Raw genomic sequence first — 16,612 nt, 5'->3', positions numbered from 1 at the left:
AGGAAAATCCAGAAATCATTTTGAAAATAATTGATCTTCAATTTTACATTTATCTGGCACAGATATGACTATAGGCAAGACAGCTTATGAAGAACAAGCTAAGACTGCTATAATCAATGGAAAACACATTTAACACCTACTTTGTGTGAGACATTGTGCTAAGTGCTGAAATTTTAAGATAAAGATGAAAGCTTGCTTCTCATGGATCTTACTATTAGGGAAACCCAACAGTTATACGGTTATAATACAAGGAATATGGTGGTGGTAGAGATCACTAATGACTGGGGAAATCCGAGAAGGCTTCGCTGATAAAGTAGCCCCTGAGCTGAGACTTATTGGAAGACTAAGGCTTTTAAGAGACAAAGACAAGGCAGTGATTCCTAAGCTTGTTGGACTGCGCGTAGGAGTACACGGAGGCCAGGAATGGAGTTTCAGTTTTTAGCATTGGGAGGAATACCATTTGTGAATGGGTGTGGAATAAAATAAGGTGATAAGGGGAGGTGGGAACCAGACTAGGAGTGCCTAAAATGTCGGGATAAAGAGTTTGTATTTTACACTTCAAGTAGGTGAAGGTAGTGAAGGTTTTGGGGTAGTTGTGACATTTAGGGAAATATTTTGGCAGCTGAGTGGAGGATGAATTTGAGCACAAAAAGACTGGAAGCATTTAGGGAAATCATTTAGAAAGTTACAACAGGCAAAAGGGGATAAGAAACTTTTTTTTAGGGTGGTGGCCCTCAGTAGAGAGAAGGGGATGCATATGTGAGATATATTGTGGAAGTAAAATTAATGACACCAACTGATTGGATATGGAGGGCAAAGGAGTAGACAGAGTCAAGGATGACTTTTAGGGTACAGTTTTGGGTGACATGAAGAGTGGTTGTACTCTCAATAGAAATATGGAATTTAGGAAGAGGGATCAGTTTCTGCTGAAAGATAGAATTCTGTTTTGAAAATGTTGAGTTTGAGATGCCTACCAGACATGTAGGAGGAGAGATCCTGTAGATTTCATTTTTTCTTTCAGACTGAGTCTCTATATCATTCATACTTGGATGTACAGTGACCAATCCCAATATTGGCTGCATTGTAACTTATGTCTGCTGTTTTTTGGATCTGAGCCAGTTTGCCCCCCTGTAGGTGGCCTGGTGATCCCATCATTCCCAGGGAGCTCTCCATATTGATTCTGGATTTAGTGCAGACTCTGGAAGGATGTTAGCTCTATAACGTCTCAGAAATCTTGAAGTCAAGTAGTCTACCTACCTGCTTCAGTCTTTCCCCAGCACTAGGGATTATAGGTGAAAGCCACCACACCCAGTCTTAGGCAGTTGTGATGGGAGAGTAGATGTCTGGGGAGAAATCTAGGGTAGATATGTGGATCTGGGAGTCATTGTGTAGAAATGGTAATTGAACCCATGAAAACAAATGGGCTCACCAAGGCTGAGATTATTTATATAGGGAGAAAGTAAATGTGACCCTGATGGAAGGCCACAGGAAGAGGTAAGGAGATAGATATTGATGTAGGAAAGAAGACTGAAAAGTGGTGGTCCAGGAGTAGGCCACATGGTATAGTGGATGGAATAGTAGACTTGGAGTCAGATTCACCTAGATGGAAATCTGCCTCCAGTGTCACTGTGTGGCTCTGGATAAGTCATTTAATCCTCTTGAACCCTCAGTTTTCTTATCTGTAAAGGGGGGACCAAATAATATCACCTACTTTACTTAGGTTGTTATCAAGTTTAATTGAATTCATGTATTTAAAGGGTTTTACTAAAGGACAATGTTAATGTGAATTTTTATACATCTTATCGAGTGCTACATCATCTTCTGCCTCACCTCTGGCTGGGTAGGTATGTTCTTTTACTTTTTCACTACTAGCTTTTTTTCCCCCTGAACATTTGGATGTTACATTTAACTCCTTTGCCCTCCGTCTTTCTCATTCACCTGAATAAAGTTGGTTCCCTTTTTGCTCTCTTCCTCCTACTCCTCTTCCCCAACATGAATGTGTAGATCTATGCTTATGACTCCACTTCTATTGTATATCATCCTTTTTATTTATTTTCACTAGAAGTAGGGCATCTTAATAGAATTTAAAATATTTCCTTCTGGTTTCCCAGTATCTAGAGATACTGTTATGTAGGGTTCAAGCCAGTCTTATTCGCCAATAAAACCTGATAGCCTTCAGCAGTTTTTTGATTCTTGTGTCTTTCTAGTAGCACAATGTTAAAGCCGGAAGAGACCTTGGAAGAGAGACCTCTGGCCCAGCTTCTCATTTTAAAGAGAAATGGACCTCAAATTAAAAAATCCCCATTTGAATCCCAGTGCAGTATTTGGCTTCTTACCTGCAGTAGAGAAGTCATTCTTTCCAGGCTTTAACTGACTTGTGTAACCTGTACCCTGCAGTCCAGGTTGTTACGCTTGCAGTAATGCCCTTTGAAAGCCTTAAAGCCTTTTATAACTATTGGAGTGGTGTCTATTATCAACAAACACCTCCTTTTTCTAGTCCAGCCTTCATTTTGTTGTTTCTTACTGCCTGTGTCATACTTGTTTCCCTAATCTTTTTACAAACCTCTCCCAAATCTTGAGTTCAACCTGTTCTTTAAAAAATAACCAGCATTTTATTTAGTGCTTTTAAGTTTGCAGACTGTATTTCTTTTCATACATTTCCATACATTATTTCATTTGATTGTCACCATGACCTTGTGAGCCTTTGTTCAAGTGTTTTTATCACTGCTTTACTGAGGTTGAGAGGTTAAGCGACTTTCCTACCATTAGTGAGTGTCAGAGATAAGTTAGACTCACACGTTTGACTCCAGAAGCCCGGCACTCTGTCCATTATGATGCCTGCTCTTTTTCCCTGCTAGCTAATTTCTAGTCCTTTACAAATTGGCATCCACAGAGCTTCTCCATTGATACAGATTAGATGTAAGATTATATAATGGCATGAGATATGACTACACTACTCATTACATTGGAATGCTGTTACCTTAAAAAAAAAAAAAAAGGCAGTGCAACTTACGTGCCCAAATGAATGGCTGTAGTCATTCTCTCAGGTGATAAACTACCAAGTAATAGAACTCATTTCCAGGTGTGGTTTATAACCTAGATTGAAAGAGTGTTTGCCGAGAGTACCACCACATAGGTTTTGAGTGTTGTAGCATCTTAGGGAAGCTTAAGGCGATTTTATTCACGTTTTTGTTTTTAGCTTAGTTTTTCAATTCAAGAAATTAAGTTTTTTCTTTTTTTAAGGACTAGGTCTCCTTATCTCTCCCAGGCTAAAGTGCAACAGCCATTAACATGCTCAGTCCCACTATTGATGAGTTTGGGGAGAATTAATCTACTCTTCCAACCTTGGCTGGTTTGACCCTTCTTGGGCAGCCTGATGGCCTCCTGTTCCTGAGGGCTCACCATTTTGGTATTGAACCAAGTGCAGACACCTAATTTTCTTAGTCTACTACATCTTAAGCCATCTGTGAACCTCAGTATCCCTTGTAGCAGGGATTATGTGCACATCATTCTTAGTTAGTTTTAAAGACCTCTAGATTAGAGGATTTTTGTCTTTCTTTTTACCGTACTTGAAACAGGTCATATTGAATGACAGAGTGAGAACTCTTTGCATTTAACTTTCTACAAGTGGGTCTTATTAGAAGCAGCAACTAAACTTAAAAAACAAAAACAAACTATCACATACTCCCTCTACCCTCCCCCAGTGTTGGTGACTTTCAACTGCTGCTTTTGTATGAACTATCCAGACTTGTCCCTCTCAAGGGAAGGAAGAAGCAGTTATACCAGAGGTTTCCAACCAGTATATAGGGATTTACCAGTAGTTCTTGAAGCCCTTGGAATTTTTGTTTTATTTTTAGAGCTGGAAGGATCCTGAGAGAACATCTAGTCCAACCTTTTTACAGATGAAGTAATCCAGGGCTCTGTTCTTGAAGTAGGGAAGGGAACTCAGTGATATGGTGCCTCTTCCCCGATGCACTAAGGAACCTGGACGTTTCTGTGAGCACCACTGTTATATCCCCTCTCCCTCCTTCTTCCTGGCTTGAGGGAGATGGAGAAAACCAAACAAAAGTTATTAAGCGACTGGTTAGCCTCAGTGTAATCTGTTTCCGCAGGAAGCTTATCTGATCACTTCTTTCTTTTTTCCCCCCCCCTTCTCATCCCAAATTTCTTTGAATACATTTTGATTTTTTAATATAAACGTCATGCTACCCCTCAGCACCCATAGAATATAAACTCCTTGAGAAACCTTTTTTTTTGTCTATTTTACTTCACACAATGAGGAGAAAAAAATGAGGCTGGTGACCTTGCACAGCCCTCCCTCACTCAAAACAAATTCAAGTGTAAGCATGTCATCATTTCTCTGATGGCATGGTCCTCTTTGAAAAGGAAGGGCGAACACAACTTTGCACAATGCATGGCAGTTAGTAGGTGTTTAATAAATGTTTGCTATTGAATCTGCCAGTGCTCCCTTCCCTAACCCTAGATCAAACCTAAAGTGGCTTTGGGAACTTAACTTAACCATGCCACCCCACCTCCACCACCCCCAGTGGAAGTAGGGGTGAGGCAGGTCTGGATTGGAGCATACCCTTTCTGGGACGTATGTGGGGTTGAACTGAATTCCCCTAACCAATGCCTCTGTGTAACAGCAACAGTGGGGAGCCTTTGTCAAAGAGGTTTGGCCTTTGAGCCAGGAAGGCCTACCCTGCAGTCCTTAAAAGGTTCTGTGGGTTGGAGATGTCAGACAGACTTTTCCAGCAGGAAGACAGAAAAAGCATTTGCTTCCTGAGCCAGATGAAAATGTAATTGGGAAATCTTTAACAAAATGAATAAAATACGGTAGAGCATAGATACTCTTAATATCTGACTTTCTAAATCAATATGAGGCCTGCAGGGATCCTTGTACAATATTTAGTGGTGCCTGTTTGTGTTTGAATTAATATTACACTGCTGTGGGGTATAAAAAGAGTACCTAATTCACAACCACTCTTCAGAGCTGGGTGAAAGTGTTGAGTGCGATTACTCCTCTGTAGTGTTCTAGATCAGTTTTCATAGACAGTAAATGATGTCACAATTGTAGTTTTTCTATAAAAATATTTTTAGATCTTTTCAGAAGGACATTTATTTCAAGCAAAATTAGCTATCACAAACTAAATTAATGAATAGCACAATAATTTTTCCAGTCCCTTGGAGTTTGTCTGGATGGAATTTGACTAAAGTTATTTACCCTTTAAAGGTTAGATATTTGAATAATTAAAGAAGTTTTTTGGTTGTAAGTTTCCACCACCAGCTCTCCACAAGCTTTGTAAACTGTATTTAACAAATTCTGCCAAAACAAATGCAGACCGTGGTAGCTAAGAAGGATTTGATTTATGCTTTTTATGCCTAATTTCAGTAGGCTAAGTCCACATTGGTCAAAATGAGGACTATTTTTACATTGTAATCTAGATCTGTTTGACAGTGTACTTATATATACCTGCTGAAGACTGCATGTAAAGTCAAGTTATTAGAAATTGGGGAAATACGTGTTGCCCTAACAGTTTTGTATGTTCAAGATATACAGAATTAATTTAATTTTTCAGGAATTAAAGTATGAAGAAGTGGCTTCATAAAATAATGGTTTAGTAAAGTGAATTTTGCTTGGAATTAGTCATAATTCATGATGATTACACAAACTCCCATTAACATATCCCAGAGCTTGAAGTTAATTGGATTGTGCCTAAAAAGATAGCAGACTCAGGGAAGAGAAAAATGTTGTTTAAAAATGTAAAAGAAGAATTCATGCTGGATATTTTAAAGCTTCTAACCTGACCTGTGAACAGATGTAGCCTCATCACATAGTGTAGGTAGGACTCCAAAAAATTTAGCAGATTGGAGACGATTTTTGTGGTCTGCTTTTAAAATCTAAAATTTTGCAGGATAGAAAATGGATATGCGTATGTTGGAGTTATTTTACTGTAATTGATCATCTTTTTTTTAAAAGAATGCTTTGATTTTATTTTTTGCTCAATTACATGTAAAAACAATTTTTAACATTCATTTTAAATAATTTTTGAGTTCCAAATTCTCTTTCCTACCTTGACAAGTGAACATTTTGATATAGGTTATACATGTTTAGTCATGCAAAACATATTTCCATATTATCCATATTGTGAATAAAAGAACACAGACCCCCCCAAAACAGGAAAAAGAAAGGAAGTGAGAAAAAGTATGCTTTGATCTGCATTCAGACTCCATCAGTTCTTTCTCTGGAGGTAGATAGAATTTTTTTATCCTAAGTCTTTAGAAATTGTCTTAGATCATTGTATTGCTGAAAACAGCTAAGTCACCGCTAAGGCACAGTTTATCATTGTACAAAGTTGCTGTTACTGTATACAATGTTCTCCTGATTCTGCTTACTTTATTTTGCATCAGTTCATTTAAATCTTCTCAGGTTTTTCTGAAACTGTCCTCATCATTTCTTACAGCACAATAGTATTCCTTCTCAATCACAATCATATAAATGATGATTTAGACCATTTTTTCATATGACTATAGATAGCTTTGATTTCTTCTTCTGAAAACTGCTACCTGTTTATGTCTTTTAACCTTTTGTGTTGGACCACCTTAGCAGAAAACTTAGGAGTTTGGGCTTTTCCTACCTCTATCACTAAGTACCAGCCCTGGAATGAAAAAGATCAATGAACTGGTTATTAAAAAGCCTTGGGTTCTACTGTCTCTGTAATAGGTTTGACTTGTCACTTTGTGCAAAGCTCCTCTGGGCCACTATTTGTTTATTTTCACAGTGAAAGTGGTGGGCAGATGCCCACAGAGCTGGTGTTAGATTTTTTTTTTCTACCAGGAGCTTCCCTCAAGTGACACTAAAGCGATAAATGTGCCCCAGAAGGGCAATGATTTTAGAGATAACAGAGAGAGCCTATAGACCCACTGAAATACCTTCTATCAGAACCTTGCTTGAGTTAATGAATTACAGCTTAGTTACTTTTGTTTGAGCTTCTCTTTTGCTGAAATGCAAATATTCTTGGGTCAGGTAGCATAGCTAACTTTATATAGCCCTATAGAAGTTTGAGGGAGGGAGAAGGGTATGAGAACCCTAAAATACAGACCTTAAAGGGTAGAATTGGAAGGGCCCACATCAAAGGGATAAGGAGTGTTGAAGGCTCAGTTTACTCTCAGTTTCTATATAAAGTTTTGCTAAATATCCTTCAGAAGGACATTTCTTTTTTTGTTTTTGTTTTTTTTATTATTATTTTATTTGTTTTCAGTGTTCTACAGTCACTTCCATGTATCTTAGATTTTTCCCACTCCCTCTGCTCCTTCCCCCCTACTTCATCACTCCCTCCCTGAGACAGCATACAGTTATATATAGGTTCTACACATGTATTCCTATTAAATACATTTTCACCTTAGTCATGTTGCATAGAAGAATTAAAATGAATGGGAGAAATCATAAAACAAACCAAAACATAATACAAAAGAAAATGATCTGCTTCATTCTGCAATTGAATTCCATAGTTCTTTCTCTGGATGTGGAAGGCATTTTGCCTTAAGAGACCACTTGCATTGCAATGAAGTACTAAATCTACCAGAAGAATTCTTCACACACTGTGGTTGTTGCTGTATACAAAGTTCTCCTGGTTCTGCTCCTTTCACTCAGCATCAGTTCATATAAGTCTTTCAGGCCTCTCTGAAGTCTTCTGTACATCATTTCTTATAGCACAGTAGTATTCCATTGCATTCATATACCACAACTTGTTCAGCCATTCCCCAGTTGATGGGTATCCCTTTGATTTTCAGTTGTTGGCCACCACAAAGAGAGCTGCAATAAATACTTCGTGGGACCCTTTCCCATTTTTATGATCTCTGGGGGATACAGTCAGAAGGACATTTCTTATGAAGAGTGGCTTTTCCTTTCATTATGACTCTTAACATTGCCATATCACTTCCTTTTGGGATGAGATAAAGACTATATATATAGAAACTTCGTGTGAATAAGACCCTGATAGAGTTATCCGTCTACTGAAAAGATTTAATTGGTTGTCCTAAGGTAGCTGGCTAGCTTAATTGCTGAGTGAAGCTTTGAGAATTAAACTCAACAGGATCAAAACAATTCATCTCTTATACCAAACCATTCCCACTTTTAGACTTCCTCGTTCTATTGAGGGTACCACTATTCTTCTGGTCACCCAGGTTTGCAACTGCAGAGTCATCCTCAGTGCATCATCCAATCTTAGCCTTTATATCTGTTCATTCTCCCTCTACAACCTCTTTTTCAATCTCTTCTCTCCATTTGCACCAACTGAGGTTTGCAATCTGTTGGTCACTCTCCTCTCTCCCTTCTTCCTTCCTTTATACCCAGGCATGTGCTATTCCTGGTGTGGTTTGGGATTATTCAGGGATTGGGTTGCTTTCCCTTTCAGGGGTCCAGGTCCTCTCACCCCATCTCTTGCATTTGTCCCCTTTTGTTCATTCAGGCCCACACCCTCTATGGCCAACCTAACGAGACTTAATATTGTAACAGGCTGGGTTCCAATCTCTTGTCTTCAAACAATCCTCCACAAAGCTGCCAAAATCTTCCTGAAGCTCAGATCTGAGAATGGCTTTGCCTAAAAAGTGACTCTTTACTTTGTATAGGATAAAATACAAACTCTTCAGTTACAGAGATTTCCCATTCTGGCTCCAACTTTTCTTCCTGCCTGCCTACCCTTCCTTTCCTTGTCCAGGATAACACAGCTGATAAGTGTCTGAGGTTGGATTTGAACTCGGATCTTCCTGATCGCAGGGCTATTGACTATTGACTGCACCATCTAGCTGTCCATTCCAGTTTACTTTTCCACATTTATTTCACATAACTTTCCACTTCAGTAAAACCTCTTTCTGAGCTTTGGATTCCCCCTCCCCCTCTGTCTTTGCACTGATTGCCACACTGTCTTCCCATTTGTCTCTTTTGTAACTCCGGTAAAATGATCTTAGATGGCAGGGATTAATTTCATTTCTGCATAAAAGTGCCTCTAACATACATACTGGTTTTGTCATTACTTCTTAGTGTCTTCCAGGTAAATCTAATATTTTGCTGAGAAGCTGCTGATCTGATCTAAAATTTTTCTCATGAATTTCCCATGCTGATGAAATCTCTCACCTAGTTTAACAAAACAGTGCTTTTCACAAAGTAGGTGCTTAATAATTGATTAATGAAGAAATTTTGTGGCCTAGAGATAGCAAAATCTTAACCCAGAGGAAGGATTCATCAAGGTTAGCAATGCAAACCCTGTGATAAGCTGTAATGGGGTTTTTTGCAGGTGGCTGGATGGGGAGTAGACTGTAGGTATAGTGTGGCTAGTATCCCTAAAATCAAACCAAATAGTCAGCTTGTTTACTCTGCTTATGAATAAAGCAAACCATGGGCAGTTGATACTATGCTCTCCCACATGCCACATGATATTATAACCAGTACTTAGGAAATTTCTATTCCCCAGCGTAGCTACAGTTACAGATACCTCTGGGAGCTATAGGAGTCCCAAGGTGTAAGAAAACAAAACATCTACTTAAGTCAGGTTCGTAGTTAAAAGCTTTGTTTCTTCATATACATCTTGAGGTCATCACAACAGTTTTCATATCTGTATTATTTAGGTTATGCTTTGCTACGAGTATCCAAAGGTGCCAGTAATACTTTAGGGAAAAAAGCAAAGCAACTATAAACCCAGTCTGTCCTATCTTATCTTTTATTATAGTCAGTGAATGAAATAAGCTGTTTCTCTTGCCATCCCAATAGATATGATCACTTTGCTACCTATCTTATGTGAGTAGGAAGTTGAATGTTTCTAAATTTGTTTGTGTTACTGTGCTAGCTCATTGGAAAAAAAAGAAGAAGCCTTTGGGAGGACTAATGTAAATGCTTGGATGCAAAATACAGGTGAAGCCTAGATGTGCAAAAAATTAAAAAGCTCTTGAGTCAGTCAGCCCCCAACAGAAAATTAAATATTTAAAGCAGCTAGTGGATAGAGTGCTGGGCCTGGTGTCAGAATGACCAAAGTTCAAATTCAGCTTCAGATATTTGCAAGTATGATCCCTGGAAAATCACTTAAGCTCTGTCTGCCTCAATATCCTCACTGTAAAACTAGATAATGATAGCACCTACCCCACAGAGTTGTTGTGAGGGTCAAATGAGACATTACTTGTAGAGTGCTCAGCACAGTGCCTGGCACATAGTAAATGCTGGGGGGTTTTCTGTCCCACCTCCTCATCCCTAAAGATTTTGAAGTAGGACAGTTTCATCTCTCAGAGAGAATGGAAAAATGATAGCTATTCACAAACTTTTCCACAAATATTGAAGTCATGAGTTCAAGACTTGTAGAAATGTTTCCTCTCTTTAGTAAAATGTTGGTGTGAATATTATGTACAGTGTTTTTGCTATGTAAATCTGTGCACACACTCCTCTTGACATGATAGATCTGTCATTACTGTCTTATGTCTAATGAATTTAACCTGACTGCTCCATTAACTTTACGTGGCCTTTGTTTTAAACGGGTGCTCTGATAGTATAGGTTAAAAAATAAGTCATTTCAAAAACATGAATGCAAAAGAAGGATGAAAGAGAAACCCTAGCCCCTGCGCCACTTACCTGCCCTGAGTGCTTAATTTGGATTGAAGAGGGCATATCTAACTGTTATACCCTCCCAGTCTTGTTCTTCCTCCACTCAGGATTCCTTTATTATTCTCTCTCATGTCCACGGGTAGGTAAGTGATTCTGTTGAAGCACCAAGAGAAGTCATAGTTCTTAAGGTCTGACTGTCAATGCTGAAATGGTGGGATTACCCCAGAGTGACATTTCTATACATTGAAAATTTTCAAATGGTAAATCTGTGGGAATGTATAGCCTTGTAAAATGGTAGATATCCATTTAAAATCAAGAACCACCATAGCATACTCTATCTCAAAGAAAGGCAATGCATGATGTTAGGCCAGATTTAAAAAGGAATGGGAGGTTTCTGCTTAGGAAAACTCAGAAATAAAAATCATCTTCATCTCTTACTTGGTCAGGAGAAATTTTAAGTTGTTTGAATTGTTGTTTAGTTGTTTCAGGCAAGTTCGACTCTTTGTGATCCCATTTGGGATTTTCTTGGCAAATATACTGGAGTAATTTGCCATTTCCTTCTCTAGATCATTTTACCAATGAGAAAACTGAGGCAAACAGGATTAAGTGACCTGCTCAGGGTCACACAGCTAGTAAATGTCTAAGGCCAAATGAGAGCGCAGGTCCTTACAACTCCAGGGCCAGGTCCCTATTCACTGTGCCACCTGTCTAGTCTTACACTAAATTCTGATGCTAGTTATGTTGACTGAAGTTGAATCTTCCCTGAAAAAATCTTTTTCATCTGCTTTTTAAAGTTGCCTTCCCTTTTAGAATGAGGAGTATAATCTCACTGTGTTAGTCAGTCTGCTTCTGAAGCAGCATTTTTATTTCTGGGAAGTCTTTAAAAAAAATTTCTGCAGCAAGTGACATCTTCACACTCACTTAATTGACTAAGAGTTATAGGCAATGTAAGTTCCCAGTATGTTCAGTTCTTTAAGTTATTAAAATTCATTTATTTTAGTAAAGCAAAATGTAGTTTTAAAGTATCTTCCATATATATGTTAGGATCACATTGGGTTCCTTGTTGGATGCTTGAAAAAGGAAGCTTTGTGCAGAATTCAAATGAAAGAGTAACTGGCTACATATGGGGAAGCCTTTCAGATACATGCCCCTGTTTCAGGATGGCATTATGTTCAGTAAACATTTATTAAGCACTTACTATGTGCCAAGCACTGTGGATTTAAAGAAAGGTAAAGGACAATCTCTGTTCTTGAGGAGACATAATCTCCTCAAGAGAAAACATGCAAATAACTATGTACGAACAAAGGCGAGTCTTCCTCGACCACTCTAGAGATTGGTCTAACTACCAAATAGATGAAGAATGCCAATTGCCCAGCCTAATCAGCAGCTGAATATGGCCCAGAATTGACCAGATTTGGTTGGTGCCTCAGGTTCAGGGTTAGAATGACATCTAACAGCTGTAACAGGGGAGGATGTTCAAATCAAGGAAAGGATATTTTCCAGTCATCTGGGCTTATAACCCAGAAGTCATCCTCTACTTTTTACTATCTTTCACCCCCACTCCCACTTCATAACATCTCATGAATATGCTTCCTTCACACCTTGGATACTGTCACATTCCTGATGCAAGGCTTCATCAACTGCAGGTTGAACTGTTGCTGGTCCTCAAGTCTTTCTTCACTGTAGTCCATCCATTTAGCTGCCTTAAGTGAAAATACAAACATGTCACCCTTGTACTTAATCTCGGTGGCTGCCTATCACCTCTTGTCGTACAAAGCCTCATACAAAATCCTCTGCTGTAACATAGCCCCCTATTACCTTTCCAGTCTTCTTACAGCTTATTCCCCCCCATGTACTCTTCCATTCAGTGGTCTCTGGTCTGTAACAGGAATGAGACACCCCATTTCTCAGTTCTGGGCCTTTTTTCTGGCTGGAAATGTCTGGAATGCTCTTCCTCCCCATCTCCCCTACAGGCTTTCTTTAAGTCCCAACTAAAATCCAAACTTAAACAGGAAATGTTTGCCTAACTTTCTCAATTCTAGTTCTTCTCCCTTAATTTGCCCCTATTTATCCCATTTGTGCCTTGTTTCCACATATTTGCATGCTTGTTGTCTTCCCCATTAGATTATGAGCTCCATGACGTCAAGGAGTGTCTTTTCCATTTTTGTTTTGGCTTTTTTATTTCCACTGCTTGGCAAGGTGCTTGAAACATGGTAGTAGATGTTTAACAAATGTTTACAGATTGACTGACCACTACAGTCTGTTGAGTTAGCCAGGTGCTATAGATAAAAAGGGAGCTGGGCATTGAAGTGAATGGGAAGAAGAAAGCTTGGATTTCATTTTAAGAAACTGTATAAGACACTCAGCGCTCTCAGCCTCCTGTTTAAATGCTGTATGGTTACAAATCAAGACAGAAGAACCGCAGTGCAACCTCATTTTTAAGAGGGACGTTAACAGTTTGAATTGTTTTCTGAGAGCCAGGACAGTAATGGAAATTGAAACCATATCACATGATGCACAATTGAAGGAACAAGCTCATAGTTCCCAAGTTGTTTGAGCTACTGATAGCTGCCTTTTAAGTATTTGAAGGGCTGGGACACCAAAGAGAGATGTTGAATGTATTCTTTGCAGCTCCAAAGAGTAGAATTAATTGGATGGAGTTCTAAGGGGTTACATTTAAGCTCAATTGAAAGAATTTCTTCATTAGAAATTTCTGAAAGTGGAATGGATTTTCTCTTGAGAGAGTGAATTTCTTGACATTGACAGAATCAAGAAGAGCCAGCAATGTTTGTTTTCTTGGGGCTTCCTTCTTCAAGTAATTGTTGGCATATGTGATCTCCAGGGTCCTTTCTAATGCTGAAATTCTGAGGTCCTGGAACTTCAAGATGTTCTTTATTATATTTTAAATAAAAATTTTGGACACAGTTTATTTGACATGAGTTTAAAACAGAGAAGGAAATAAGGGTAATCATTATCCACTAAGTGTATTTGTTAATGGGAGAGATTATAGGTTTGGGATCAAAGTAGTGCTTCTGTTTTCATCACCACCAACTGTTATTTAATTAATGCCTCTTATGTGCCCAACATTGAGTTGCATTGAGTTCGTGATACCAATGATATATGACAAGAACCCTATCACTCAAGGGACTGAAATCGGAAAATTCCAGTGTCTGAAATGATTGGAGGAGAGTTTATGTGGATACGTACAACTATTAACATTTAATTCTGCCTAGAGAAAAAAGAAAAATAGGTGAACATGTTGGACTTTATATTCCAGACAGTGATAAACTTCCTTATCATAGTGTCCAGGGTGGTAGATCTGATGATATACTTTGGTCCTGTTCTTAACCCTGTAATCAAATTTTGTGACAGCTGAATAAGATACTTAAACCTCTTAATTTGTGAGAGAGTGATTTCTGCTTATTACAAGAGCATGTTTTCATAAGATTTTAGATTCCAAACTGGAAGAAATATTAGAAGTTTATCTTGCTAAATTCTTGTTTTACAAAAGAAACTGAGAGGATAAGTGGCTTCCTCAGTCAGAGAAGTAATCATTGGAAGAACAGAGACTTGAACCTAGGTCGTAAGTCCAAAATCAGCCCTTTTCCCGCTATAACAACTCAGTCAATATTTATTCAGAGCTGACTGTGTTCAAGTCATTATTCTAGATGCAAAGAAATATAAACAAGGCAATGTGAGGAGAAAAGGTAACACCGACGACCGGGGTGGGGTGGGGACTTGGCTTGGAGCATGTGGCATTTGAATTGAACCTTGTTGAAGGAGATTAAGGATTCTGAAAGGAAGAGGGAAGGAGGTGAGAGAGTGGAGGATTGTATGGCCAGACTACTGAGAACTCAGTAGGAGGAAGAATTTCTTGATAATTGGAATTATTTGAAAATGAGACACTGGGATTTCCTATTACAAGTATGGAAGCATTTGCAGTGGACTCTTGAGGCAAAATGCCTTCCACATCCAGAGGAAGAACTATGGAACTGGATCACAGATAGAAACAGACCATTTTCTTTGGTATTATGTTTTTTTTTATGATTTCTCCCATTCATTTTAATTCTTCTATGCAACATGCATTTCATAGGAATGTACACGTAGAACCTATATATGATTGTATGCTGTCTCAGTGGGGATGAAGGGGGGAGGGAGTGGAAAAAAATCTAAGATATATGAAACTGATTGTCGAACACTGAAAATAAAATAATTCAATTAAAAAAACAATGTTTGGAATATGTTTGGAAGTGAAAATGTAAAGGTTCTTGACTCCTATTTCCATTGATAGGATCAGCCTCTTCTTGGGGGACTCCTGAGTTTTCCCTAAATTGATCTAAGATAAATGAAGTGCAGAGTTTTTAAAAGGGGAAGAAGGACTAGGACTAGGAGAGAAGCAAAGGCAGAGAAGCAGTAGCTGGCATACACACACATTCACATATATAGGTATAAGGCACGTGCTTTATAACATTACAAAATACTTTATATTATCGTTGGATCCCCACAAACCTGTGAAGTACTTGTTATATGTATTGTTATCCATATGTAACATGAGGACACTTGAGGCCTAGAGAGAGTGAGGTTCTTGCCCATAGTCACACAGCTACTGTAGTGTCAGAGAAGGGAGTTGACCTTGGATTTCCCAGTCCCAAGTCTAGAATTTTTTCCATTACATCATAAAGAGAGGGGAAGGGTGAGAGAGATGCAAGTTGTGAGAAGTAATAGTGCATTACCGACAATTGCCTTGATGCCCATACTTTAGTTTCCTATCCCTGTGTTAGTGAAGCTTCCTAAAAGAAAAATCCTGTTGAGCAATATCTTTGTGACCTTGGTTGAAGGCCTATCACTTCTGGATTTCCATTGCCTCAGCTTTAAAATGAGGTAATTGGGCTAGATGATCTCTATGGCCCTTCTAAAATTCTCTGATTCTAGGTTACTACAGCGATAGTGGTGCAGAAATGTTCTTTATGGCATATAACCAAAATTTAGATTTGACAGAACAAAGGACTTAATGATTCTAATGGTGGTAGGGCTGTCAGATGGACCAAAAAGAGAAGTGATATTTCCCTTCCTTGAGACTGCAATGTTATTGGGGGAGGGGGGAACGGGGTGGAGCTCTGTATAGAAAAGCTGGGCCTTGAGTATACAGAAAAATGTTGCCTATGTGTTGAGAAGGGAGGGAAGCAGGATGTCTCAATTACTTTAGGATTACAGTGTGTGACTTTACAGAGTCACTCACAGGAAGCTGAGCCTGCAGAGTTGGCAGAAGAGAGACTGAAAACCAGTTGAGGAACTAGAACTGTTAACAAATGTTGCATTTCAACATGCTGGCTTCAACTGTCAGAGAAGGAAAAATGGAGTAGATTGGGGGATGGGGGTGGAAATTACTCTAGATCAAGAGATGCAAAAGCCAGGAAGAAAATAGGATTAAGGGTTTTGGTGCTTGAGAGGGGACCTTAAGAAAGCATTTAATCCAGACTGTTAATTTTACAGATAAAGGAAGTGTATTAGTGGCTCTCACATGAAAAGAAGTTTAGAAGCAGTTATTTGCATGTATAGTATCTACAGGCAGTCAACTCCTCAACAATCCTTTACAATAGTGTTGTCAGTTGTCTTGGGTCATACATCTCCTGTGCCTCAGCTTCTGTTTATAACAGTAGTATTGCACTTTAATTATTGTAGTATCTATACCTCCTATTCTTAACTATTCCCTTTAGTTAACTGGTGGAATCAGAGACAAGTAGAGAAACCACCTGGACTGTTGATTTAAGGTAAGGTAATCATTATAGGAGGTTATTACTAAACTTGGGTCATGAGAATCAGTACGAAATATAGTTAGATGGAAAGAGGAGAGGTTAATCACCAGAAGGTTGGTTACCAGGAGTTGAGCTGTTTTACTCATGAAGGATGGTCTATTGAAGGAAGGAGTTATCTCTACACTGGTGAAACTACAGATCCTGAAAAAATCTGAGAATATGTGTCTAGAAATTTTAAATTAGGTTTCCATTATACAAGGCAAAG

The 16,612-nt window shown here is 38.7% G+C and overlaps 1 protein-coding gene across 6 annotated transcripts in view; it reads left to right on the top strand.

Moving 5' to 3' along the window:
• INPP4A (inositol polyphosphate-4-phosphatase type I A) overlaps positions 1-16,612 on the top strand; it is a 202,446-nt gene that overhangs the window by 9,904 nt on the left and 175,930 nt on the right. Inside the window, exon 1 of one of the 6 annotated variants that reach the window (XM_072614600.1) lies at positions 15,291-15,472. The exons of the other annotated variants lie outside the window; for them this stretch is intronic. The gene's annotated coding sequence lies outside the window, so the exon portion shown is untranslated. Of the gene's footprint in view, positions 1-15,290; positions 15,473-16,612 lie in introns of those variants that run through there. 6 annotated transcript variants of the gene reach the window in all.

This window comes from Notamacropus eugenii, chromosome 5 (genome assembly GCF_028372415.1).
Source record: "Notamacropus eugenii isolate mMacEug1 chromosome 5, mMacEug1.pri_v2, whole genome shotgun sequence".
Classification (NCBI taxonomy): Eukaryota; Metazoa; Chordata; class Mammalia; order Diprotodontia; family Macropodidae; genus Notamacropus; species Notamacropus eugenii.
Note: the sequence above shows the minus strand (reverse complement) of the source record. Positions and strands in the feature narration are given on the sequence as shown.